We start from the raw sequence: 27589 nt of genomic DNA, 5'->3' as shown, positions 1-27589 counted from the left end.
CCCAGGAATGAGCAGGCATTTGCCTGGCCCAGAGAAGTTCCTCCTTGGTCAGTCCTGGCTACTCTACCTTCAGCTTTCCGAAACTTAGTTCTCCTTCCTTAATCTAAGATCATCTACAGTCCTCTGATGCCCTAAAATTTTATATATGTGATTAAATCAGAGTGGCTGGTAGCGATAGCTGCAATAATTAAATATGAACATTTGCTTCTTGTAATAAATACAAAGGAAAACTTTGGAAGCTGTTCCTTTTTTAATTTGGGTCAAGTAATTTCTACTCTGATATGAGTTACTGTGCTTTTCTAAAGTATGACTTGCTGCACATATGTTTTCAATGTGAGCCATAGCTTGAAACATCTTTCCTACATTTTTGGTGAGACAGAAGGACAGAAAGTGTGTGTTTATGCCTGTGTTTGTCTGTGTCTGCACATTTACACACAGTCATCATTCGGAGATGCTGATAGGCCCTAATCCACTTTAATAGCCTAGTGAGAGATTACATCATGTTTTGTTTTAAAAAATATGAAAACTATCTGCAGCTGTGAAGGAATGACCCTCATAATTCATCTGCAAGCCTGCCTTTCTTACTTGTGGGATCTTCTCCACATCTCATACCAACTCATTACTTTGTACATCCTCCATGTGTGCAGAAAAACCACATGATAGATGCTGTACAAGGACGTTATTTCCACAAGAGGGGAGGTTCAACCCTATGGCTCAGGAGTGATGAGGCACCAGTGAATTAAGAAGACAGTATATCACTCCACACTAGATAATATGGTGTCCTTTATTCTGCAGCTAGATTTATACTAACAGTGCAGCCATGAGAAGGGATGCGGGAAGTAGAGGTCCTGAGTTTCCGATGCATTTATTTATGAGGTCTTGCTGCTGACATACTCAGTGCTCATTGGGAATTTTACAAGAAACAATAGCCATGGTGTTCTCCTGTCAAGATTTCTTTCAGTTAATGTTTATATGTCATTCTAATGTTAACTTTGAATACTTGTGGTCTTTCTGTCCTCTAAATAAAGCTACTTTTCAAAAATTCAATCTAGTTTCTATTTTTCAAAAATGTATCATGGGTAGTGATTTGAACTTTTGACCCAAAAATAAATATTTGAGCTTTAAGATACTCCTAAAGTGTTAATGGATTTAATATTTCTTAAAAACAAACTGTACCTTTCATGTTAAAATCCCTTCTATCCTTTCCAAGAAAACAAAAGTCTTGATTTTTTGGCATAAGATGTGACCACGTCAGTAGAGTTACTTCCTCACATTTTCTTGAGAGGAACTGAACATGTAGAACTCCTATGTTAGACATTATTAACTGAGAACTGGGCCAGTCTACCTAATAGCCATCCGGACTGCTTACCACCAGTTTTAGTCCACAGCTGCCAGTTTCAGAGTGAACCATGTGTTTGTCTTGCCCAAGCACACCATGTAAACTCAGATTTTCCTCTGATGTCACACACACCTCTCCAAGTGCAGCCCTCTATCTTCATTTGTACAATTCTGCATATTGTGGTCCTCAGGCACCCAGAATTGATTTAGTGCAAATAAGTGTTTGTGAAATGATTTAGTGCAAATAAGTATTTCATACTCAGTGTTTGACACTGTTGAGCATTTAACAGTCTGAGCAATGGCTAGGGCTTTCACCATCATTTCGTTAAAAGAATCAAGTTGTATTGGAGGAATTATTACTTCAGTAGATACAAACACTTTCCAGGGATATCATAACTATTTAGGAAGAACTTGGTTAGCCCAAATAACTTACATGGTTCCCTCAAATAGTCCATTTATCTTGAAGTTAAATAATGGACTCTCTGAGCTTTCTAACTGCCCTGAGTGCATGGAAAGTATAGAGTTCATGTTCTATTTTTTCCCTGGAGCTCCCCCTACATGTTTTCATTATCCAGTGAGATAGCCTAAATCCTCCTTGCCATGTGCTTTAACCTACTGTTTGAGCCAAATGTTGCAACTAGGAATTGGTAAGCACTGTCATTCACAGACCAAAAAGAATGCGATTTTTCAGTATTAGTCCCAGCTAGAGGTGATCAAATGCTTCCTTGTGTGATCCTTTTACCTTATATTTTCTCCTGAAACATATATCCCAGCTTAAATATGAGGAATATCAAGCAGAAACAGAGGTAATATTTTTCATTAAAACCCTCCATCCGGAAATTAGTGCTACTGATAAGCTGCCCCCTGCAGAAAAATTAGAAGAAAATAAAGAATATGTGTGTCTATTTGCATTTCAGGTTTTATCTTTGGTAGTATAATAGACCTCTACCAATCCTTCGCCCATCAGACTTTCCCCACAGTCAGGAGCCCATTTTCAAAGTTCTTATAAACCAGTCCCTGGTGATGTATGCTCCCTCTGCTCTGTTCAGTCTAGACACTCTAGTACAGGATAGCAGATGAGGCTGCACCCCAATTCAGTCTCTGTCCTCTGAACCTTCACTCAAGCTTTTCTCATTTGAAGAGCTAAATACAATTTGTAATATGTTTAACTGCCTTTGAGAGTGTAGTTCCAGTACTCATCCACTGAAATCCCTTGAAGACCCCTTCTGTATTTGCAAGGTGCTTTTTCTTATTGGCACGCATATTCAAAGTACCAGCTCAGATGCCTTGTTTTTTCACTGGAGACAGAATGAAAGAACTCAGGAAATTATGTACATCACAATTTCTCTATATATCCTGCAAGTGCTTCCCAATTATAAAGAACATATTTCTCTTTTTCCTTAGCATACTCCTCCCCTGACCCACCCTTAGGGGTAAAAAAAAGAGCATTGGTTTTTGATTGTGGTCTTCAACTCATTGTCTCCTTCTGCTTTGTTTTTCTTGTAGCAATAACTGAAAATAGCATGAGATCGTGGAGATTAAGAAAGGGCAAGTATACTTGGGCACATGGTTGTGCTGTTTGCACAAATATCATTCTTCCAGTCCCTATAAATGCAACCTTCACCAAGACCGCAGGTTTCTGCTTGCAGGGCTGTTCTTTCTATTGCTCTTGGAAGTCAGCAAAAACCTCTTTGCCTCATCTCCATTTTCTTTCCTATACTCTTAAGTTTCTCCGGAGATGATTAGCTCCTTATTATATGTCCGCACTTCCCAGACAGCTCTTCTCTTTTTCTTTTTCTTGAATATTTACTATTTTAATAGAACTGGGATCAAATACCATACTGTGCCAATAGATGATGGTAACAAAGTACACTGTCTTGGCTGGACATATCATATGTTATAAACTGTCAGTTCTTATTTGGACCCCTTCTTATTTCTACCACTGTGTACTTTAGCAAATGAAGTAATCTCTTTCCTCCATTGTTTTCTCCTGGGTAAAAGAAAATCACTAATACTTGCTTATTTAACTCAAAATTTGTTGTGAAGATCAAATGACATGTTGTGAGGGTGTTATATACAACATGTAGCACTATATAACTGTAGGGTATTTGTGCCTAATTTACTCAGAGTGAATGGCATCATTAGTATGGATTAATGTTAGCTACCACTTGATTGATCTACTATTATGTACCAACCATGAATATCAACCCTTTATACTCATTTTTTCATTTATCTTTTTAAAGCCTGCAAAAGAGGCATTGTTACCCTTATATAGTTGAAGTCACTTGTCCAGCATCCTAGACAGTAAGTGATAGAGCTGGGATTCTAACCAGGGTCTGTCTGATGCCCCAGCTTCCTCTTAGTTTCTCTCTGCATCCTAAGTTAGGAGGAAGAGAAGACAAAGGAAGCCACCATCAAAGCTGGCCTGAGTGGGATACAGTTGAAACTGAATATGGTTTGTTGAACTGTCTTGCAGCTGCCATGTTCCAGATTAATCATATTTTCAGCAGTAGTTATCTTAGCTCCAAAAGATACAATGTTTGAGTGCCAGAGGAGGGGCAAACATTTTGGCATATAAGGTATAGGAAATAAGTGAGTTTCAAAAGTGACTGTGTCTTATCAAATTTTATTTATTATATTAATTTTCTTTACTTCATTTATGTGTCTTGTGAACCAAATAAAGAATGCATTAAGTAAATCAGAGCCAAATGCTACAGTGCTACACATCCTAGCAAATGCCTCTTCATTTAGTACCTTGGCAGTTTTATTTTTTTAAGGATCATCGTTTTAGAAAATCTTTTCAAAACAGTTGATTGGATACTTTCGACTAAATGACCTTCTGCCTTCATTGGGAAGACAACTGTGGGTGCTTCTGATTAATTCTCCCTCTTGCTTTCACTTCTCTGGTAAAAATTTTTGCTTTACTACTCAATGGTTGGCTCTCAGAACAGGAAGGCAAGTTTGACTTCATAAAACCAACAACATTTGCACAGTGGTTTACCATTTACAAAGAGAGCCCTGTGCATTCCCATGCTGGGGGCCACTGTCATAGGAGTCCAGGTCACAGATGAGGAAACTGCCATCCCAGGAACACTCAGAGCAGACGTGTTGACAGTGTCTATGGTTTCTTCCCATTTCTGCTTCATGGTTGACTTCTCCACTGCAAGGACTATATCCTAAATTTCTTTGTGTTCCACACAGCTGTTAGTATGGCCCCTTAAACTTCAGTAAATGTATACTAGATGGAAGCATGAGTGAAAGATCAGTGGGAACCGTTGTTTTAGCTCTGTCCATCAAAATTTTCTAACCGAGAGTCCAAAGATAGCCCTCTAGAGGATGTCTGTGATCTCCTGAAATCTTAGGCAAAAAAATGTGCCCATTTGAGGGCTCACAAATATGTATGTTTTTCAGTGAGGAAGGTGTACTCCTTAATTTTCATTTTCATCAGAAGGAGTCCATGCCCAAATAAAGTTAATAATCACTGCTCTAAAAAAATTAAACAGCCGTAAAATATTTGAAGATTTTATTTAGCATTCATAACAAAAGAGAAATCATTAGAAAGTTAGATTTAACCTCTGTTATCTAAAGGATATCAAATTTCATGTCTGAGCTAATCAATTTTGATTTCTTAGAGCTTAAACGTCATGTGGCTGAAGTTTGGGCTGCAGTCTTCTTATTGGCTACTTAACAGGACAGCTCTATGGCCATGGATTTCACTGGGTCCCACCAGCCATCTTGAAAATGCCCATGAAGGGTTAAAAAAAGGGCATGGAATTACAGTATGCCGGTCAATTTCATCACTGTGTCTTATCAAATTTTATTTATTATATTAATTTTCTTTACTTCATTTATGTGTCTTGTGAACCAAATAAAGAATGCATTAAGTAAATCAGAGCCAAATGCTACAGTGCTACACATCCTAGCAAATGCCTCTTCATTTAGTATAACAATAAATTCCCTGTATTGTTTATATGTGTATTGCTTCACTGTGAACAAAGCTTGTGTTTCATCTGAGCAGTAGCTCACCACAGGCCAAATGCAATTTTTTTTTTTTCTCCCAGGTTTGATAGTTTCTTAGCCCAACTTCTGACATTCAGGAATTTTCTTTACTCACAAGTTACATTGCATACCTTCTACTACACTGGATACTTCTTGAGAGAAGGGTCCATTTCCTCTTTATCACCATAACTATTATTAATATACAATGCCATTGTATAATGTGTTCAGTTAGTGTCAGTCATTGTGAGGCTTTAGTGAAGTAGTTGGGGCATATTACACAGAATCACCAAGTCAAAATAGAGGGCTTTTTCAGGAGCTAATTACATCAGTAGATAATGTAAAGGGTAATATACAAGCAAATAATTTCTACCATGGGTCCTTTGCTGTTTATAGTGGAATGTAGTATAATCAGACAAAGTAAGCCATTATCCCTCATGAGAGCATGTTATTCTGTACCTTTTATATCTAACAATAATCAAATATCACAAGGACTCCAAAGTGGAAGATATCGGAAAGTGCCCAAAAATGTTGAAAAGAGCACAGCATAACATTTAATCTGCAAAATGTCAACAGATGAATAATAGTTTATAATAGTCATGAAGTGCCAACTTGCACAAATTATGAATATTTGAAAGAAACAAAAGATTTTTTAAAGCAAAGCAAAACATAATATACATTTTGGTGTAGTAGCAAACAAAAAACTTAAAGAATTAGTAAACATAGTACTTCCTTGGTTGAAGCAGAAGAGCTCTAAGCTATGCATCAAGTTTGAATTTTTTAAATATTGGTCATATTTTATAGACAGGCTACATTGATACCTCTTCTAGAGCTATTTTTCCAATTAAAATTTTTAGAAGAAAACGATGAAATGGACATCTTTGCACTTTTTGAACATATCTTATTAATTATACTGCCATTCTAAATATTTACAATATGTTCTTTCAAATATTTGTAGATATAGTAGAAAGCATGTCTCTATGACATTATGTGCCTTACGAAATTGACATTAGATATTCCCATGTTTACACACATACATATGGTTAATGACTCATGTTACCTATTAAAGTTTCCTGTTTCCTGATTTAAAAGATATTTAAAGGCTGAAGTACTACAATGTTTATTTTTGACTTCGGGATCTTACTGCTTCATATAGTAACACATAAACAGGCTAAATACTTATTTTAACACCACCAGACCCACTTTTTACCTTCATATGAAACTAAGGTTTGGTCAGCTGAGGTCAAGTTGGACACTTGGCGTCACTGGCATTGCAGTCGGTGAACTCTGTCACAGAGAGGAGAGCGGAGCATAAACACTGAGCATTTCTACAACAGCTTAGAGCTGGATTAACTTGGATCACCTAGTCTTTTGCTTTTAATGAAATTCTCTCCCTTGTATTTTCATGTTTGGAAGAGAGTCCAGAGTTATCTCATGCTGATTTAGTCAGGCAGTGCCCTCCGGGGATGTGACAGGCTTCCCTGACCTCTCCAGAGAGAGATTCAGTGACGGGATGAGGAGAATTAAACATTCCTGAGAAATTGGAAAGCAGCAACCCCCAGAGAGTTTGCAGAGAAACTAGCTCCAGACTCAGCTGCCAGACACTCAGGTCACCTTTTCAGCACTTGCTTGACGTCTCTCTCAGTCCCATCTGGCTTGCCTCAGAGGTCAGGCCAGGGACTGGGAGAGGTGGCAGCCCGAAGACTTCAAGGGAGGTCTTGCAGCAGGACTTTCTGTCTTTGTCATTTGTTCTTATCTGTAGTACATTCAAAAGGGTGGACGGGGTGCAGAATGGAAGTAGTGTGACATTTTGCATGGCTGTCTTTTTCTTGTTTCTTCACCCAAAATTTACTTTAGATGAGCTGGCATTTCAGTTACCCAAATAATGAGTTACCTGAGTTTGGATGAATGAACTTTAAGGCTTGTTGTTCTTTTTATTATATAGGACCTCTGTGAGTAATTATTTTGTAATTTTATTGGGTATGTTTTCTCTTGTTCATTTAATGAGATGGGGGTGAGAGGGAGTTAGAAAATATGTTTCCTATTTTAAAATTATATTTTCTTTGTGGTTTACATTTCCTATATGAAGAATCTCAAAAAAGTAGAGAAAAAAGAGTATTAAATATGGTACCTATATTGTAAACCAACTAAGAAGGTGCACTTTATATCCATTTTATTTTCTAGTGAATTGGATAAAGTTATGTGTCCTACAGTGATGGTGTGAAGTTTGGAGATCCTTGCTCTATTTTACACTCAAGTCAGATTCCTGAAGAAAAAAATTACTCTTACTGGGGTACTTTTTTAGGCCAAATTGCTAAATGGGCAGGCCTTGACATACCAGATCTGGCCAGTTGGTATGCTTTGTTTAGTCCAAACAATGTTTTAAAATTATTTTTTAGCTAATAGTTAAAATTTGAGGGTTTAAAAAAAAAATACAACTCACTTTTTAGCATTTCAGGATTGTACTTTCTCTTATGTAACTAAAGATCTGGCAGGACTGGTTCCATCTCCCTGTGTGGGACCTGTCTGCTGGAGTGAAATACTCCTTGCCCCTTCTAGAAGGGGAGATGTACTCCACAGGCCACCACAGCTGAGCCCTGCCTGGGACCCTGAAGGCAAAGGAGTTGTGAACCCTGTCTAACCCTGTCTTAGATCCTCTTTCCAGGGCCATGTTAAAAAAGAGAAATCACTTTTCAAAGTAAAGTACTTTGTTCACTAGAAAGGTATTTCCTGATTTTTATGTACAAGCAGATATTGTAAATATTAAACACATCTCTCTTCATTGGCTTACAGTATGATTCTCATTCTCAAAATGCTTTTATCTCCTACATGGTGACCTAGAAAAGAGGGCTGCCTGGAAGAAAGTAGGTGTGGGTGCTAATACTGGGCCTGTCTCTGGCCATCTGGAAGAGCTCTTAGGACCCCAGTTCCCTTATGTCTGAAACCCAAACGAACCTGCCAAATCCCAAAAGCTTTGCAATCTTTGCTACTGTTTAATTTCCAGTGATTCAATATACATTAGCTTTGGTTTCCTAACTTCTCAATTCTCTGTTAAAAAACAAAAACAATTCATCAAAGAATCTGACATGTTGATGCATTGAGAGTATGGTGTTTGACAACACATGCAGAGAGTCCCTGTGTAAAGATAAGCTCATTCAAATAACCACCTTCCCATTTCATCTCTATAGTTTTCAGAAAGTGCAACCAGTCTGTGCAACAGTCTGACCATCATTACAGAGGGCATTGCACTTGACATCTGAAGTAGAGTCATTAATAAGGGGCTTTGGAAATGTCAAAGGACCAAGGTTAAAGGCTTCAAAATTGTCAGCCTTGGCATTAAGGCTGCAAAGTGGGAAAGGGAGGACAGTCCTACGCAGAGTCTTGGAATGTCTACCGGAGCCCTCTCGCTTTCTTGCTGTTTCCTAACCCAGTGTGTGATGAAAGAGTTAAAGGGCTCCAGGCCTTACCCCACCACCAGGGAGTGTCTTGGGCTCTGAAGAGAATCTGGCACAGGATATGTTTTCATGGAACTGCTTATCAAAACTGAGCTTCTGCTGTTTCATTTAGTTGGGGTGGATTGGGTGGAAAACTGGCACAGGGATCAGGAAATCTGCCTCCTGTTCCTCCTCCTGCCGCCGCCTGACCCTTCTGCAGCTCACTCCCCCAGCGTGTCTCAGTTTCTCCATCTGTAAAATAAGATGATGAAATTACGGTTCTTCATAGAAATATTAGGGAAATCCTCCTGATTATTTTCATGGAAATTATGGCAGTTGAGTATTTTCAAGGGGGCTCTGCCTGCATCCATTCTTCGGTTCGCTCATTTTCCAGCGCCTTCGCATCAGCTGGGAGGGTTTTCAGACCACAGCCTTCTTGCTGCCTATCAGTGGGTTATCCCACCTACCCCTCATGTTAATCCATCCCCCTGCTCTGGGAAGAGAGACAGTGGAGGTGGGAGCGCTTATGTCAAAATAAGCAATAGTTTGGAAACACTTAGACCAAGCTAACTAGGAAAATGGTGTTGAATAAAAGATGGCGTTAGACTTATTATTATGCTTCAGATAGAATCCAGTTCCAAAAGCACGATCTCCAGTTAACTGATTTGTTTTAAAAGGTTTGTTTTCTTTTTAAGATTTTATTCATTTATATCTCCCAATCACTCCTCAATTCAAGCTCTACTTACAGTTTTTTCTTCTTCATTGAGACAGCTTTCATGTTGGAAATAGCTTCTATCAACAACTACTTACTATTTAGGAACACTATTAAACAAAGGAACACCATCTAACAATAATGAATGAAGCTAAGTACTCAGAATAAAAGCCTTAAATCTCAGAAATACCTACCTATTCACCACAAATTTATTTCCCCAAAATAGCAGAAACCCACATATAAGACAAATATCTAGATTACCAGGATTTTTATGCTTTTTCAAAACTTGAATATAACTGACCTATTTTGGGCAAGGAATCAGAAATTCTTAAGGATGGAAATGTTGAAATCCCAGATTCCATTCTAAAACACATTTTTTAAAAATAATTATTAGTGCTCTGAAAATATGCTGTGTTTTCATGGTATGATGAAAGTCCATGGAATCATCACATCGTATCTCAGGGATCATTACAGAGCACTGATCTCTTAAGCATTAACCCAGGAATTTTTTTCTCCAATAATGTTAACGTTTATAATAGCAATAACATTTAGTAGATCAGAGTGCTTTCAATAGATTATCTAATGGGGTACCTAAAACCCTGTAATCTGTGTAAAAAAATCAAGGGCAAAATAAGTGACTTATGTAAAGTGACAAGCCTAGAGTCTTAGTACTTCTGTCTGATTTCTTTTTACTCTATAACCCTGAGACTCTCCTTTATGACTGCCTACTTTCATGTAAAAACACTTCATTTGGAAAGAGGAATGAACATATCAGTCCTTCGTCTTTGCCCCTGCAACTCTATCAGCTCTTGCACGCTGCCCTCCCGTTTTCCTTTTGAGTATGTTTTCACATTCAGTCTGACACCACAGGCCCAGGTTTCACTAATCAATCGTCTCCCATCTTTTATAAAATACCCAAATGATCACAGAAAGGATTCTAAGCTACCAGCACTATTTACTTCTTCAACAAGATCATATTTTTTAAATAACACTTTTTTTTTTCCTTCACTCTTAGCCTCTATCTTCAGCAGCCCTATAAGGAATTGAACTATGATTCCTGGCTCTGACTCCTGACAAAGACTCAAGCCTGCAGGAGCTCCTGTGGGAGAATGGATGTCCCAGCTAGAGGAGGCTGGACTTTCCTAGGTGGCGCTGTCTCCTCCAAGGGAGTAGAACATCTATGCCCCTCAGCAGGGCACTGTTCACTCTGAGGAGTAACTGTCCAACACTTGTCCTGTTTATCAGTGGTCCTAGCAAAGTTTTAAACTAATCACTGATTTGGAGACAAGATGAGTTGTACAAACTCAGAAACTAGTCCTCACTGCTTTGTAGCTCATCATGCCTCCATGATGGCTGGGATGTCCCTTGTTCCCTCTGGAGCAAGCCGTTGGTCCGTTTCACTGCTAGAAACTCGGGGCTTGATTTTCATCTCACCCCTGTTTGTTCTGGAGTCAGGCGCACACAGGCAATCTCTGTGAAAGAAAAAAGAAAGGCAGGAACAATTGTGTAACTGTCCTAACAGCCAAGTGTGTGCATTCTCTCACTGACCCAGCTCTTTAATGTCTGCGGACACCTAAGCAGATACAGAGGATCACACACTGGGGCTAGAGGATTTATCACTTGGCAGCCAGTGTTCTCGTGGGGAGACACTGGGATTTTATCTCTGTGCCCTTGGAGAATGGATTTATTGAATGTTTCTCTTTAAAGACTTACTTCACATCAGTCCTTCGTCTTTACATTCTTCCGTCTTTAAATAGCCCTCTTGCATAGCCCTCTCACTGGACTCTGAATTAGCTCTTTTTCATTTTTGCTAAGCAGGCTCATTCTAGAGGATGCCTCTGAATGATGGAGCTGGCCTAATGGGGAAGCTCCTTAGTTTATGGTCATGTCTCTGAGTGACCCAGTGGCCCACATCAATCAGCTTCTTAGAATGTGTTCTACAGCTCTGACAGCACAAGTCACCCACTCCCACTTCAGTTTTTCCCTCTATGATTTTAGAAAGAATTTAGGAAAAAGGGGAACTGAAAATTCAGTATAGATTGAGCAGAAAATACAATTATCACACAGGCTCATTTTCTAGAGCAGTTAAAGTATACTGACTAGTCTACCTGCATAAATACTAGTACTTTAAAATTAGAGGCTCTTAAACTAATTTATGATCATTGGAGCAAATGTTCCATAGCTCTTCTTTAATCAATAGCAGTGATTTATAAACAAAATTGTCAACATTACTTAGTATCTCACAGTGAACAAAAATTTTAAGGGAACACATTTAAAATTTAGTTTTGAAACGTTATCAGTCTGAGATTTTCTACATCCCCTTTTGCTCTTATTAAGTGCAGTGCAATGAAAACACTACCATGTGCTTTAAAAAATGAACAGGTATATGAATGCAGTGCCTTTAGTACACTTCAATTTGGAGACCCAGAACATTACACCTCCTCCTAGGAAGGTTCAAATCATGAAGTTAACATCTGTCTTTTGTAAACACCGCTCTCAAAGTGCTCTCTTTCTCTGAAAGCTGGAGGCCGAAAGAATGAAGCACAGATCCTCTCCAGGCCAAGAGGTGCGTCACAAGCCCTTGGTGATCAATAAGAACATTGTGGTGGTTATTTCATAGCTGATTAACTTACATATCTACAAGCCAACACTTGACTTGAAAGGCTGGTCTGGTTTCTCGCGATGCAAGCATGGCCTTTACTAGCCCGTCCTGGCACTGAGTTCTGGGAGTGCCCTTTCCTGACCACAACCAGGGTACAGCCCTCGGTTTCATAGTGAGTAACATATCAGCTGGAGCCCTCGCTTCTGTGAAAGGGCATCTTGTCTTTTTGGGCAGTACCGTGATGGCAAGATAATTACTGTTAGCGAGAGAAAAGTAGTATTGAAAACCACACCAGATCTCTGGTTGCAGACGAATCTTCAACTTTGAAGGGACAGAAGATATGGTGGCTTTATTTTTCTTAATAACTGGGATAAATGCAAACAATTTCAGGCAATTGAGCATTTAATGATGAGACGATGCAGAAAGACATAACTTAATAAAAATTGTCCATATGTTTCTCAGTTCATTATTGAAACACACTGTGTTTCTTGGCTTTTCTGTAATTGGTTTATATGGTATTGCATTTTAATTCATGTCAGGATCTTAGAATTTCCTCTTAAAGTGATTGTATTCCTCCCTGCAAACTTTCTGTTTCATTTTTAGGGAAATGGAATCCTTGTGTCCTATAGTTGAAGAATAGTTTTGTTGTGTCCAACGTTGCTTTTAATTTCACCAATTGTGGGGTAAATAAACCATTGTGTACTTAGGAAAAAATTGGCAGAAAAGCAGAGTGTGTTAAAGACTCTTGCTTTTCATTGCAAGTGAGATTTCCCAACTGGAGCTTCTCTGTTTTATTTTGCCTCTGGCTAACATCTAAAGATCAGGAATAAAGCTCTATGCAAATACTTTCATGTATTTAAAGAACAATATTTTGACACTCATTGACACAAGCAAAAAAATACAACACTAAATTAGTGTTCAGGAAAACAATGAAACCTTTGTTCATTCATATGAAATGAATGTGAAAAATGTTAGGTTGTATTAACAGAAAAGATTGCTCCTCAGCTCTTGACCTTTAGTGTTTTCTAGACAACATTATTTATGGTATTGTGCAGTAATAGACAATTTTTCATTGTTAATAATGGATCTTGAGCATTCATTGATACTTGTCACGCTGCTAAAAATTTTATTCACCAAAAAATAAATGTTTATTCTCCAGACACTAGAAATTCTCATTAAGCTTCTCTAATGATTTTCATTGTAAGATTTTTCAGACATTTTAGAATTTTCAAATACTTGATAAATTAAATATTTTGAAAATGTTTGATAATTCAGTTTATCAAAGGCATGTTTATCCAGCTTCCATCTAGAATTATGAAGACTCCCAAACAAATGTCATCACCATAAATGTACCTTTAAAATTATTGCACTTTAAGGGATACTCTCATTCTTGTTTTTGTTTTTTAATTTGCAGAACAAAAAGCAGCTTTTTGTTTGATTTTCAGTAGTGTGTAGGTGCCCTTGTTGAATACTGGTGGGGACATTGTCTCTAAATTATTATTATTATTTCAGAGGGTATCATTAATATAAAATCACATGGGCAAATTAAAGGAACAAAACATCAACAGACTCACAGAACGCAAGAATGGACTAACAGTTACCAAAGGGGAAGGGACTGGGGAGGACGGGTGGGAAAGAAGGGATAAGGGGCAAAAAAGGGGCATTACAATTAGCACACATAATGTAGCAGGGGGGCACGGGGAGGGCTGTACAACACAGAGAAGACAAGTAGTGATTTATAGCATCTTACTTCGCTGATGAATAGTGACTGCAATGGCGTTTGTGGGGGAGACTTGATGATGGGGGGAGTCTAGTAAACATAATATTGCTCATGTAATTGTAGACTAATGATACCAAAATATAAATAAATAAATATCACATGGGCAACATTGTAATTAGTAGATTCCCCCATTATCAAGTCATCATCACATACCCCATTACAGTCACTGTCCATCAGTGTAGTAAGATGCTATAGAGTCACTACTTTTCTTCTCTGTGCTTTACTGCCGTCCCCGTGCCCACCCCCAACATTATGTGTGCTAATCATAATGCACCTTATTCCCCTTCTCCCTCCCTTCCCACTCACCCTCCCCACTCACTTTACTTTTGGCAACTGTTAAGTCCATTTGTGGATTCTATGAATCTGCTGCTGTTTTGTTCCTTCAGTTTTTGCTTTGTTCTTATGCCCACAGATGAGAGAAATCACTTAGTACTTGCCTTTCTCTGCCTGGCTTATTTCACTGAGCATAATACCCTCTAGCTCCATCCATGTTGCAAATGGTAGGATTTGTTTTCTTCTTATGGCTAAATAATATTCCATTGTGTATATGTACCACATCTTCTTTATCCATTCATCTACTGATGGACACTTTGGTTGCTTCCATATCTTGACCATTGTAAATAGTGCTGTGATAAACATAGAGGTGCATATGTCTTTTTGAAACTAAGATCCTACATTCTCAGGGTAAATTCTTAAGAGTGGAATTGCTGGGTCAAATGGTATTTCTATTTTTAGTTTTTTAAGGAACATCCATACTACTTTCCACAATTGTTGAACTAATTTACATTCCCACCAGCAGGGTGGGACGGTTCCCCTTTCTCCACATCCTCGCCCGCATTTTTTGTTCCTAGTCTTTTCTGTGTTGGCCATCCTAACTGGTGTGAGGTGATATCTCATTGTGGTTTTGATTTGCATATCCCTGATAATTAGTGATGTGGAGCATCTTTTCATGTGTCCATTGGCCATCTGAATTTCTTCTTTGGAGAAGTGTCTGTTCATATCCTCCACCCATTTTTGAATAGGGTCATTTCCTTTTTGGGTGGTGAGGCTTGTGAGTTCTTTATATATTTTGGGTGTTAACCCTTTGTCAGGTATGTCATTTACAAATATATTCTCCCATACTATAGGATGCCTTTTTGTTCTAGGGATGGTCTCCTTTCCTGTACAGAAGCTTTTTTAGCATGATGTAGTTTCATTTGTTCATTTTTTATTTTCTTTCCCTTGCCCAAGGAGATGCATTCAGGAAACAGTTCCTTATGTTTATATTCAAGAGATTTTTGCCTATGTTGTCTTCTAAGAGTTTTATGGTTTCATGACTTACTTTCAGGTCTTTGATCCTTTTTGAGTTTACTTTTGTTTATGGGGTTAGACAGTGATCCAATTTCATTCTCTTACATGTAGTAGCTGTCCAGTTTTGCCAACACCAGCTGTTGAAGAGAATGTCATTTCCCCATTGAATTTCCATGGCTCCTTTATCATATATTAACTGATCATATATACTTGGTTTTATATCTGGGCTCTCTGGTCTGTTCCATTGGTCTATGAGTCTGTTCTAGTGCCACTAACAAATTCTGATTACTGTGGCTTTCTGGTAGAGCTCAATGTCTGGGAGCATAATCCCCCAAGCTTTATTATTCCTTCTCAGGATTGCTTTGGCTATTTGGGGTCTTTTGTGGTTCCATATGAAATTTCGAACTGTTTGCTCTAGTTTGTTGAAGAATGTTGTTAGTATTTTGATAGGGATTGCACTGAATCTGTAGATTGCTTTAGGCATGATGGCCATTTTGAAAATATTAATTCATCCTATCCATGAACACAGGATGTGTTTCCATTTACTGGTATCTTCTTTAATTTCTCTGATGAGTGTCTTGTAGTTTTCAGAGTATAAGTCTTTCACTTCCTTGGTTAGGTTTATTCCTAGGTATTTTATTCTTTTTGATGCAATTATGAATGGAATTGTGTTCCTGATTTCTCTTTCTGATATTTCATTGTTAGTGTATAGGAATGCAACCGATTTCTGTGTATTAATTTTGTATCCTGAAACTTTGCTGAATTCAGATACTAGATCTAGTAGTTCTGGAGTGGATTCTTTAGGGTTTCTATGTACAATATCACTGTCATCTGCAAACAGGGACAGTTTAACTTCTTCCTTGCAAATCTGGATGCCTTTTATTTCTTTGTGTTGTCTGATTGCCATGGCTAGGACCTCCAGAACTATGTTGAATAAAAGTGGTGAGAGTGGGCATCCTTATCTTGTTCCCAATCTTACAGAAAAAGCTTTCAACTCTTCACTGTTAAGTATAATGTTGGCTGTGGGTTTGTCATATATGGCCTTTATTATGTTGAGGTACTTGCCCCCTATACCCATTTTGTTGAGAGTTTTTATCATGAATGGATGTTGAATTTTGTCGAATGCTTTTTCAGCATCTATGGAGAAGATTATGTGGTTTTTGTCCTTCTTTTTGTTGATGTGGTGGATGATGTTGATGGATTTTCAAATGTTGTACTGTTCTTGCATCCCTGGAATGAATCCCACTTGATAATGACTGATGATCTTTTTGATACATTTTTGAGTTCGGTTTGCTATATTTTGTTGAGTATTTTTGCATCTATTTTCATCAGGGATATTGGTCTGTAATTTTCTTTTTTTGTGGTGTCTTTGCCTGGTTTGGGTATTAGAGTGATGCTGGCCTCATAGAATGAGTTTGGGATTATTCCCTCATCTTTTACTTTTTGGAAATCTTTAAGGAGGATGGGTATTAGGTCTTCACTAAATGTTTGATAAAAATCTACAGTGAAACCATCTGGTCCAGGAGTTTTGTTCTTAGGTAGTTCTTTGATCACCAATTCACTTGCCTTGCTGGTATTTGGTCTATTCAGATTTTCTGTTTCTTCCTGGGTCAGCCTTGGAAAGTTGTATTTTTCTAGAAACTTGTCCATGTCTTCTAGATTGTCCACTTTGTTAGCATATAATTTTTCATAGTATTCTCTAATAATTCTTTGTATTTCTGTGGTGTCCATAGTGATTTTTCCCTTCTCATTTATGATTCTGTTTATGTGAGTAGACTCTCTTTTTTTCTTGATAAGTCTGGCTAGGGGTTTATCTATTTTATTTTCTCAAAGAACCACCTCTTGCTTTCATTGATTCTTTGTATTGTTTTATTCTTTTCAATTTTATTTATTTATGCTCTAATCGTTATTATATCCATCCTTCTACTGACTTTGGGCCTCATTTGTTCTTTTTCTAGTTTCGTTAATTGTGAGTTTAGACTGTTCATTTGGGAATGTTCTTCTCTGCTGAGGTAGGCCTGTATTGCAATATACATCGCCCATAGCATGGCCTTTGCTGCATCCCACAGATTTTTCTGGTGTTCAGTTATTGTTGTCATTTGTCTCCACTAATTGCTTGATCTCTGTTTTTATTTGGTCATTGATCCATTGATTATTTAGGACCATGTTATTAAGCCTCCATGTGTTTGTGGGCTTTTTCATTTTCTTTGTGTAATTTATTTCTAGTTTCATACCTTTGTGATCTGAGAAGCTGATTGGTACAATTTCAGTCTTTTTGAATTTTGCTGAGGCTCTTTTTCTAGCCTATTATATGATCTGTTTTTGAAAATGTTCCATGTGTACTTGAGAAGAATGTGTATCCTGTTGCTTTTTGGATGGAGTGTTCTGTAGATGTCTGTTAGATCCATCTGTTCTAATACATTGTTCTGTACCTCTGTCTCCTTACTTATTTTCTGTCTGGTTGATCTGTCCTTTGGAGTGAGTGATATGTTGAAGTCTCCTAAAATGAATGCATTGCATTCTATTTCCCCCTTGAATTCTGATAGTATTTGTTCCACATATGTACGTGATCCTGTGTTGGGTGCATAGATATTTATAATAGTTATATCCTCTTGTTAGACTGGCCCCTTTTTCATTATGTAATGTCCTTCCCTGTCTCTTGTTACTTTCTTTGTTTTGAAGTCTATTTTGTCTGATACAAGTGCTGCAACTCCTACTTTTTTCTCTGTATTAGTTACATGAAGTATCTTTTTCCATCCCTTTACTTTGAGTCTGTGTATGTCTTTAGGTTTGAAGTGAGTCTCTTGTAGAAAACATGTTGGCGGGTCTTGTTTTTTTATCCATTCAGTGACTCTATGTCTTTTAATTGGTGCATTCAGACCATTTACATATAGGGTGATTATCGATAGGTATGTACTTATTGCCATTGCAGGCTTTAGATTCATGGTTACCACATTTTCAGCGGTAATTCCCTTACTATCTAACAGTCTAATTTATCTTACTTCATATGGTATTACAAACAACCTAAAGGTTCTTTGGTTTTTTTCTCCTCCTTTTTCTTCCTCCTTCAATCTTTATATATTAGGTATCATATTCTGTACTCTTTGTCTATGCTTTGATTGACTTTGGGAGTAGTTGATTTGATTTTGCATTTGCTTAGTAATTAACTGTTCTACTTTCTTTACTATGGTTTTATTTTGCCTAGTGACAGCTATTTAACCTTAGGAATACTTCCATCTATAGCAGTTCCTCCAAAATGCACTGTAGAGGTGGTTTATCAGAGGTAAACTCACTCAGCTTTTGCTTATCTGAAAATTGTTTAATACGTGCTTCAAATTTAAATGATAACCTTGCTGCATAGAGTATTCTTGGTTTGAGGCTCTTCTGTTTCGTTGAATTAAATATATCATGCCACTCCCTTCTGGCCTGTAAGGTTTTTGTTGAGAAATCTGATCATAGCCTGATGGGTTTTCCTTTGTATGTGATCTTTTTCTCTCTCTAGCTTCTTTTAAAAGTGTGTCCTTATCCTTAATCTTTGCCATTTTAATTATTATGTGTCTTGGTGTTGTCTTCCTTGGGTCCCTTGTGTTAGGAGATGTGTGCACCTCAATGGCCTGAGAGACTATCTCCTTCGCCAGATTGGGGAAGTTTTCAGCAATTACCTCCTCAAAGACACTTTATATCCCTTTTCCTCTCTGTTCTCCTTCTGGTACCCCTATAATGCAAATGCTGTTCTGTTTGGATTGATCACACAGTTCTCTCAATATTCTTTCATTCTTAGAGATCCTTTTTTCTCTCTCTGCCTCATCTTCTTTGTATTCCTCTTCTCTAATTTTTCTTGCATTTACCATCTCTTCTACTACATCTAATCTGCTTTTAAATCCCTCCATTGTATGTTGCATTTCAAATATGGAATTTCTTAATGATTGAATCTCCATCCTAAATTCATCCCTGAGTTCTTGAATATTTTTCTGTACCTCCCTGAGCATGTTTATGATTTTCATTTTGAACTCTCTTTCAGGAAGATTGGTGAGTCCAGTTTTATTTGGCCCTTTTTCTGGTGTTTGTAAGATTTTGGTCTGAACCAGGTTCCTTCGACATTTCATATTTCTATGTGGTGCCCTCTAGTGCCCTGAAGCTCTAGTCTCTGGAGCTGCTCAGCCCCTGGAGTGAGGTTGGGGGTCACAGGGGAGCAGTGCTGGTGCCCTGTTTCGTGAGGTCTGCTCTGTTCTACAGGTGTATGCAGTCTGGTGCAGCCTTCTTTCATGTTACTCTTTTAGGATTAGTTGTATTAACTATATTTTCATATTACATGTAGTTTGGGAGGAATTCTCTGTCTCACCTCTCACCCCGCCATGTTGAATCGCTCTCTCTAAATTATTTTTTTTACATGTATTGAAGTTTCTTTCCTCCTGTAGCACTAGGTTCCAATATTACTGTTACAATAAATGTTTTCTTAAATATAATGCTTCCCTTTTTATCTCTTTCAGTCAAGGACATTACAAAGTCAGCATCTAGGAAATAATTATGATAACAAAAACATTATGCTCATGGGTAATACCAAGTCTAGAGCAATTCGGCCTTCCAGAAGAACAAAGCTTAGATACTATTTATATTGGGATATTTTTATATGTAGCAACCAAAAATTAAAGGCAGAATGATTAAATCTAAATTTATTCAAGCATAATTTTGAAAGTACTGAGTGGGAGAGTGACTTTTCAATTGAAATCCTGTTTTTTATGAATGAAGATGTTGTGCAGAAACACATTTGAAATAAGTGTAAATGAACAAGTTGAATGGAACGCTGCTTCCCAAAAGTTACATAGATGGCACATGTGTCCTAGCCTATGGCCTTCAGAGGAGCTGAAGAACATTTGGCCACCAGTGCTCCCTGGGATTAAAAAGCAGACCAATTAGAATTCTCTGAGGTTCTCCTGCTCCTCTGGTGTACAGTAATTGTCTCCGCTTTTGTGCTCCCATCCCTCCTTTCCTACTAGCACCAGTCCCCTCAGCCTTGTGTTAATTTGGTTGGGTTGGGCACATAGCCATCTCCCCTTAGAGTCTGTGGTCCCAGATGGTGCCTTGTCCCCTTTGCAACTGCCTTTTCAGCACTGAGTCCAGAGCTTGATACATGGTTAGTCCCATATGCTCATAGACAGAGCAAAGTTCTGGAGGTCTTGTTTGGTCTCTAGCTATGTTCACCTGAGCTCATCAGCACAAGGAGCAGAAACCAACTGAAAAAAATTCTAGTGAAAAGGGATATATCATAAGGAGCATGAGGATACTTCACAGGAACTGGGAAGTGAAGTCTGTTTTCCTGTGTGCCTGTGCATCCCCCTCACCCCTTCCAGCCTTGTAGCCTCTCTTTTCTCAATTCTAAACCCAAATAGGTCTCCTCCATGCTGAGTTCTGCAAAGCTACTTCTCCTGCAGGGCCCACTTTGGCTTTACCAGGGCCGGCTAACCCTCTGTGGCAGTTACACATTCCCAGTGCTCAGTGCTGACCTACTCATTCAGTCTCTGGGTCTTTTGCTACAGACTTCTTTGAGATGCTGATTGACCCAGAGTATGTCAGGTCTACATCGTGATAAGGCAGTTGGGAAAGAGGGAAGGCACAGGGAGAGATCACCTGGCTTAAGTATAGCTGCCTTGATTCACTTCTTCAGCAAATGCTTTGGGTAGGGATAGTCTTGCTTAAGAGGAAGGTTCCAGAAAGCTTCCACATCTGACATCTTCTCGATACCACCTGGAGTTTATGTCTCAGAAGTTCTTTCTTAACTCAGATTTTGGACTTTTAAAACCCATTTCCTATGATACTGAGAGTTCATTATCCAGGCACATCATCCACCTTGTTTACCCCTACCTGGCATACTCTTATACTCTAGCATAGTGCTTGGCACCTAGGAGGCATTCCATAAATATTTATTGACTGACTGGTGAGGTTCCCAGGTTAGCCCACTGAAGTCCATGCAGCTATTCCTAACAACCATTTTTATAGCATGGTTTCTCCAGGAAAATGTATTCCAAGTCACAGCCATTGGGAAAATACATGCTAGTGTAATGCAATAAAAAGAACACTAAGAGGGGAATCAAGGATCTAGTCCTGGCTCTGGCTCTACATAGGTCACATAATTTCTCTGGTCTCAGTTGCTTCATCTTTGAAATAAGTTGAATTGAATGAGAATTCAATTCTGAGGCTCCTTTCAGCTATAAAATTCTATGGCTCTGACTAACAGAAGCAGGATTAAATTCATTCCAGCCTCTCAATCTTCCCTCCCCATGCCATATGGGTTGCAAAAGTTTGGTCATGGAGATGAGATAGATCCTCCCCGGCACCAATAACCCTCTCAAGCTATGTAATCTTAGTGGTTATCATTGTCATCATCTCTATAAATAATAGTCCTCAAGCACTTACTGTATCTCAGGCACTGGTCCAGCCTCTTTACATACATTAACTAATTTAATCCTAAAACAACCAGATGAGGCCGGTACTTTTATTGCTCTTATATATCTGAGGCCCCGGAAGATTAAGGAACTTGTCAGAAGTTGCCCAGCAAGTCCTGGAACTGGGGTTTAAAACACAGGCGGCCTGATTACAAGCCTGAGCTCCAGCCATAAGAGGCAGCGGTTCATAGTGTGGTCCCAAAGCAGCAGCATCTTCCATACCCTGGAACTTGTCCGAAGGCCTATTGAATCAGAAATTCTGGGGCCAAAGGAGGCAGCACCTGTGCTTTAACCTCCCAGCTAATTCTGACACACACTAAAATTTGAGAGTTCCTGCCTCCTCTCTTCAGCACTGCACCCAAGTACCCATAAGTGGTTCTCTAGTTATTTATTCCCCCAGTATCCCAACTGGGGAGGCAGTGGTGTGGTATCACTGCCCATTTGTACATAAAGGAGGCAAGCATGCAAATGTCAGACGATCGTAAATTAGGAGCCGGTTATACTACTTTTCAAGCTCTCTCTCCTCATTGACATCACTGATGAAGTCACTACAGGAAACCGGGAGGCAGAGACAGTTACACAGGAGGGAGGAGAGAGGGATTATTCTTCCGTCTGTGGCACAAAGGCGAGAAGGCTTCCCCCGTGAGCCCAGCAGCATGTTCAGGCAGGCTGAGTGAACAGGATCAGGGCAGCACACCACGGCAGCTCGGCCCCCCCTCCTTCATGAGGCCGGCTCCCGGCCTGCAGTGCCCCATGCGGTGTCCCTGGCCACGGGTGGTTACTGAGCACTTGAAGTGTGCCCAGTCCGAACTGAGGTATGCTGTAAGTGGACTTTGAAGATTTAGGACATAGAAAAATAATGTAAAATAATCTTGCAATATTTTATATTGAAATGAAAAAGTATAATATATATTGGATTAAATACAAATTAGCTTCACCTTTTTACTTTTCTAATGTGGATAATAGAAAATCTTAAATTATATTATATTCCCACTGGGTAGCACTGTTTTAGATTAAACTTGTTAAGTCCTATCTATGTCTACCTTAATACATGTAATCTGGTGTGCATAATGGGTTTTGTTTATTGGTAACAATGACTGTTAATAATGGAACTGGGAGACCTATGGCAAGGCTAGGATCTGTTACTCAAGAGAGCTAGAATGAGTCCAGAAGTTGGATTCCAAAGGTCAGAGTCAGATGGAGAGCAGAAGCAGGTGACCAGGTAGGTTTGAGGGGTAAGGTCATTGGAAAGTCAGAGCTGGCTTCCCAAGAACGTGTGTAGGCAGCACAGCCAGGAGCCAGGAGCAGAGAGATGGACAATCAGGTGGTCATGAGTGTAAGGTGACTTCCTGATGCATACCTGGAGCTTTTATATTGTTCCTGCTGAGGCAGGAACTAATTCTAGAATGGCTTGTCTGGGTATGCACGTGGGAGCAAGTAATTGAAAACACCTGGCTGAGGTAGGTGGCTGGGCATGCTCCAGGAACAACCACTCTTGAAAGTATGTTGTGACAGTGATGATGTTAGGGCCAGGTTAGAGCATTTGTTAAATTACAGTGACCTGAAAGTGAGTTTCCATATTCCAGGTGTTAGTCTGTGAATTATTGTTGTCCAACATATAAACCTCACTATCACTACACAGTGTTAAAGATATAGAGAGATATAGATATAATAGATATATAGATATAGATATGTATATATGTCAAAAGACAGAACTTGTATAGAAACTATAATTTGAAGCAATAATGCTTATATTAAAAGCAAATGTAGCCACTTCATTACCATATTGAAATAATCAGCTTATATTACAGTCATCACAAGACACCCCCTTGTAGTAGATTTTTTCTAGAGGTGACAGTAATCATCCTTCCTACCCCACACGCCCTTTTGCAGTGTGACTTTACCACTCTTCTCATAAAGAGGGAGATCTTGTCCCCTTTGGGCTGACCCTATAGCCAGTAGTATGTAGAGAAAGTGACACTGGATCATTTCCAGCCAAGGCCTTATGTCACCTTGCAGCTTCTGCTTTATAAAGAAGCTTGAGCTAGACTAGTGAATAGTGAAAGACTGTGGGGGTGGTGGGAGCACATGGAGGAGAACTGAGGTGCATCCGGGACCCAGAAGGAAGGAGGCCATCTGGGTGCTGCAGCCCCAGTCAAATCACCTTGGCCAGCACCACATGGAGCAGAGATGAGCCCACCTCCCAGCTCTCCTGAATTCCTCACTCTCAGGATCCTGAGCAATAAAATGGTTTAAATCACTAAGTTTTAGGATGGCTTATTCAGCAGCATTAGACAAGTGAAACAAACTTTATTTGTATGTGCATTTGTCATTAAAATTCTTTCATATATTATTTACATGGTTACATAACTTTGGGATATATGTAATTGCTAAAAATCATTCTTTATGCACTCAGAATATATTATGCTGAGCACATATACATAATACAGGCTGTAGATTTTGCTCAAATTAATTTCCAGTTGTAATGGGCTACAAAATGGTATTCATAGGAATGGAGAACATCTCTGTAGACACCAACTTTATCCTGTAATGGCAGAAAGCTGCTGCTGAAGGAGAAAGCCTACTTTACTGTCTGTGGCACAGCCACCTTGCTGTGGGGCAGGGCACTTGGTGACCTGGGGGGGAGGCAGAGGGGAGCAGTGATCGCCAAACAGCACCACAGTGATTTATGGGCCATTCTGTGAACCCCACTAACCAACCAACCAGTGAAACATGAGGGCAGCCATTTCCTGGGGCAGAGAATTACGATGCTTTGATGAGAGAGTTTTGGGAGACGTTTAAAATGAAGCCACAGGCTGCCCTCAGTGCACTTTCCTGCTCCTTCTCATGTGATTCTCCTGCAAACATCCTTTTTCAAATAAAAATAAGCCTTATTCAAGTAGTACTAAAAGTTGGAAAGGCAACTCCTCCTGAGGTGGGAGTAGGGCAAAAAAAAAGAGCAAAACAAATGAGTAACATGTATTGTGAGGAGTATCATTCAAAGAAAAATATGGAGCTGGAGATCAGATCATTGTTCTCCATAGATTCAGAGAAATTATTAACATATCTTTGTTCAATTTACTAAAAACAGAAGTGGACAGATTACAGTCCATGGACCAGTTGCCTGTTTTTGTAAATAATGTTTTATTCAAACACAGCCATATCCTCTTGTTTCTGTATTGTCTATGACTGTTTTTGTGCCACAGCAGAAGAACTGAGTAGTTGTGTTAGATACCATATGCCCATAAGCCTACATTATTTCCTATTTGGCCCTTTAAGAAAAAGTTTGCTGACCCCTGGCTAAGGAAAATAAATGAAAGAGTTAAGCTGGAAGTAATCAGGAAAGTTATGAAAGAAAACGAAAATCATTCCAGAGACTGAAGCCACATTAGCAATGAAATTTAAAATAGATGTTACTGAAAATAATTAGGTGAACAGTAGGAGGAAATCATATACAATAATATGAAAATGAACAAGCCTAAAAGTTATTAGATAGGATATACTAGACATAGAAGACAGAAGAAAAGAAATACAACACATGCATAATTGGCATGCCTGGAACAGAAATAGAACAAATAGAAGAGATCAAGTATACTCAAAAATTAATAGAACAAATAAATACATAACTTGAACCTGCATATTAGAAGAACAGATGGTGTCTCAGAAAAACTAATTCTGAATGATTAACACAAGACTAAATGCTTTTAGTTTTTATATTGTTTCCAGGGATGAGAAAAACTAACCCCAGCATTGGAATTTGTAAACTGGTATGCCTGACTGGAATAAAAGGATAAAGGGCAAGACAAATTTTGACATAGCCTCTCTATTAGTGCATGTGATGACAATGTACATTGATATGTTAATGGCAAAAATAAGAAGCAGGACCTTTATAGCATCCTAAATTGTGTTCTATGATTTTTGGTGTTTTTATTAATTTATTATCTAAAGATTTTTCTTTCCTGTTCAGTACTTCTGCATCTTTAAAATTTCTGAAGCAGCTAATCAAGAATCCATAAAACACAGTATTTTTACCCTTGAAGAAAATAGACTGAGAGGGCCTTAAATCCAGCCTTTGGTTTTATGCTATATGATTTCGTTGATTTAGTTTTATTAGTCATTTGGTACCAATTTCCTAACTATGTCACAGTAGGGGCACTCTTCCAGGCTAACTTCAGATCTACCTGTGGGGGTCCCACAAAGCATAAGGCCTGTCTTAGCACAGGACTACTTGGAAGTCCTGACCCTAACTGTAAATAACAGGCTCTCACCATGAAAACAGTTACTGGACAAAATTTAAAGGCAAAAACATATGTGAATGGGTCCACACTTGGCATCCTTTATTAGAAATTTTAATTTTCATTTGTTCCAATTCCCAGGATTTCTTTTAGAATTATTTCATAGACATTTTCTCCTGAAACATATATAGTTCTGCTTTTAGATTAGTTTTATGACAGTAGCTCATAAAGCACAAAATCACAGGGCTGAAAAAGCAGCAGTCAAATAAACATAGTTAAACATAACCTTGATTAACAAATCTTGTTATTCATGGATGACAGCTCAGTTAATAAGTGTTTGTGGCTTGGATACTGAACTGAAGGTTAATGGCGAGGTGGAAGCAGTTGTAGAATCCAGATTTTTAAGACAAACACACATCACACCCCAAAAGGCATGCATGGAATCAGGTGTAGTTAGTCAGCTGTGCTGATGCACTTCGGCTGTTCTCCTTCACTGGTCCAGCTGTGAACACAGCTACCAAATCAAGGAAGGAGGAATGACCCTTCCTGTCCACTTCCACATTCATGCTTTGAATGACCAAAGAGTAGATTGTGGGAGAGGAATATTTTCATTTGAATTTTTTTTCATTATAAAGTTTTATTTTGACTTCTCTAAATCAGATTTGTAGAACAGATAGGTTAATTCTAGAGTTACAAGAGAGGTATGTCCAAACCAAACCTTACTAAAATTTGTAACCGTCTATACTTAGCCTTAAAATGTCGATGGTATGGAGTCAAATTTCCCCTCAACTTCATGTGCCTTAAAAGCAAAACAAATGTGAATCATGACTTGAAAATGGCATTGTTCGTTTTCCACTAAGGGATGTTTGTATGTTGAAGAATCTGAAGCCTTGGTATATTCCTTAACTGATTGTCTTTTCTCTCTGTGGGATGGATTAAAAAGCAGGAGATTTTTTCATTTGCCCTGGTGATCAGGTCACGGCTGAAAGGAAGTAAGTATCTGAGGAAGTGGATAAATCAGTCATACCCTTAAGGGCACTGAAAGAATGTGGGAAGACTATCATCTTTTTTCTTCTTTATTCCTTGAGAGACAGAGAAAGATGATTGACATCTAAAACATGTAACCTCAAAATCGCTTCTGTAGTCAGAAGCCAAAACTGGGTGGCCATTTGATCACAGATTGTGGCCTGACTGTGTCATGGGTCATGTGTTCAGCATGTGAACAGGAAGGTGAGAAGTGCTGAACTTTTGCCTCAGTGGTGCCATCCATCAGAGACTAAATGGACCAGATCAACGTGTGCAGCTGTATAAGGAGGTAGATGGCTGAGTACCTCTCACACAGGGTCCTTTGTGTCCTGGACATGATCCAGCATTATGATGGCATGCCCTGGGCCTCGGCTTTGTGGCAAATTACTAACCCATTATCACACCAGAGCACAGGATCATTTATCTTCTAATCCAGAGTGTCACCTGTTCTTCATTTACCAGTCAATAACCATTAATTATGGTCAGTGGAAATTTAAACAAAGCCCTTTCCCTCTGTTCAAACCGGTAAACTATTCAATAATAACAAATAAATCTGGAGTTGTATATCCTTTCCCTTCCCATTCCCAGACTGGAGTCTGGTACAATATGAACTTTAAAGGAAATGCCTAGAAATTGATAGGTCAAAGGCCGCAGATAGTCTGATGGAAAAGAAAAGAGCAGATTCTTGGCACTCGCTGCAGTGAAAGTGAGAGGCTCCAACTGATTCCCAGAT

The 27589-nt window shown here is 38.8% G+C and overlaps 1 protein-coding gene across 1 annotated transcript in view; it reads left to right on the top strand.

The window, feature by feature from the left end:
• Positions 1-27589, top strand: part of GMDS (GDP-mannose 4,6-dehydratase) — a 775818-nt gene that overhangs the window by 623176 nt on the left and 125053 nt on the right. The window lies entirely within an intron of this gene.

The sequence above is a fragment of the Manis pentadactyla genome, chromosome 16 (assembly GCF_030020395.1).
Source record: "Manis pentadactyla isolate mManPen7 chromosome 16, mManPen7.hap1, whole genome shotgun sequence".
Classification (NCBI taxonomy): Eukaryota; Metazoa; Chordata; class Mammalia; order Pholidota; family Manidae; genus Manis; species Manis pentadactyla.
The sequence above is the reverse complement of the archived record's forward strand: the minus strand, read 5'-3'. Positions and strand labels throughout refer to the sequence as shown.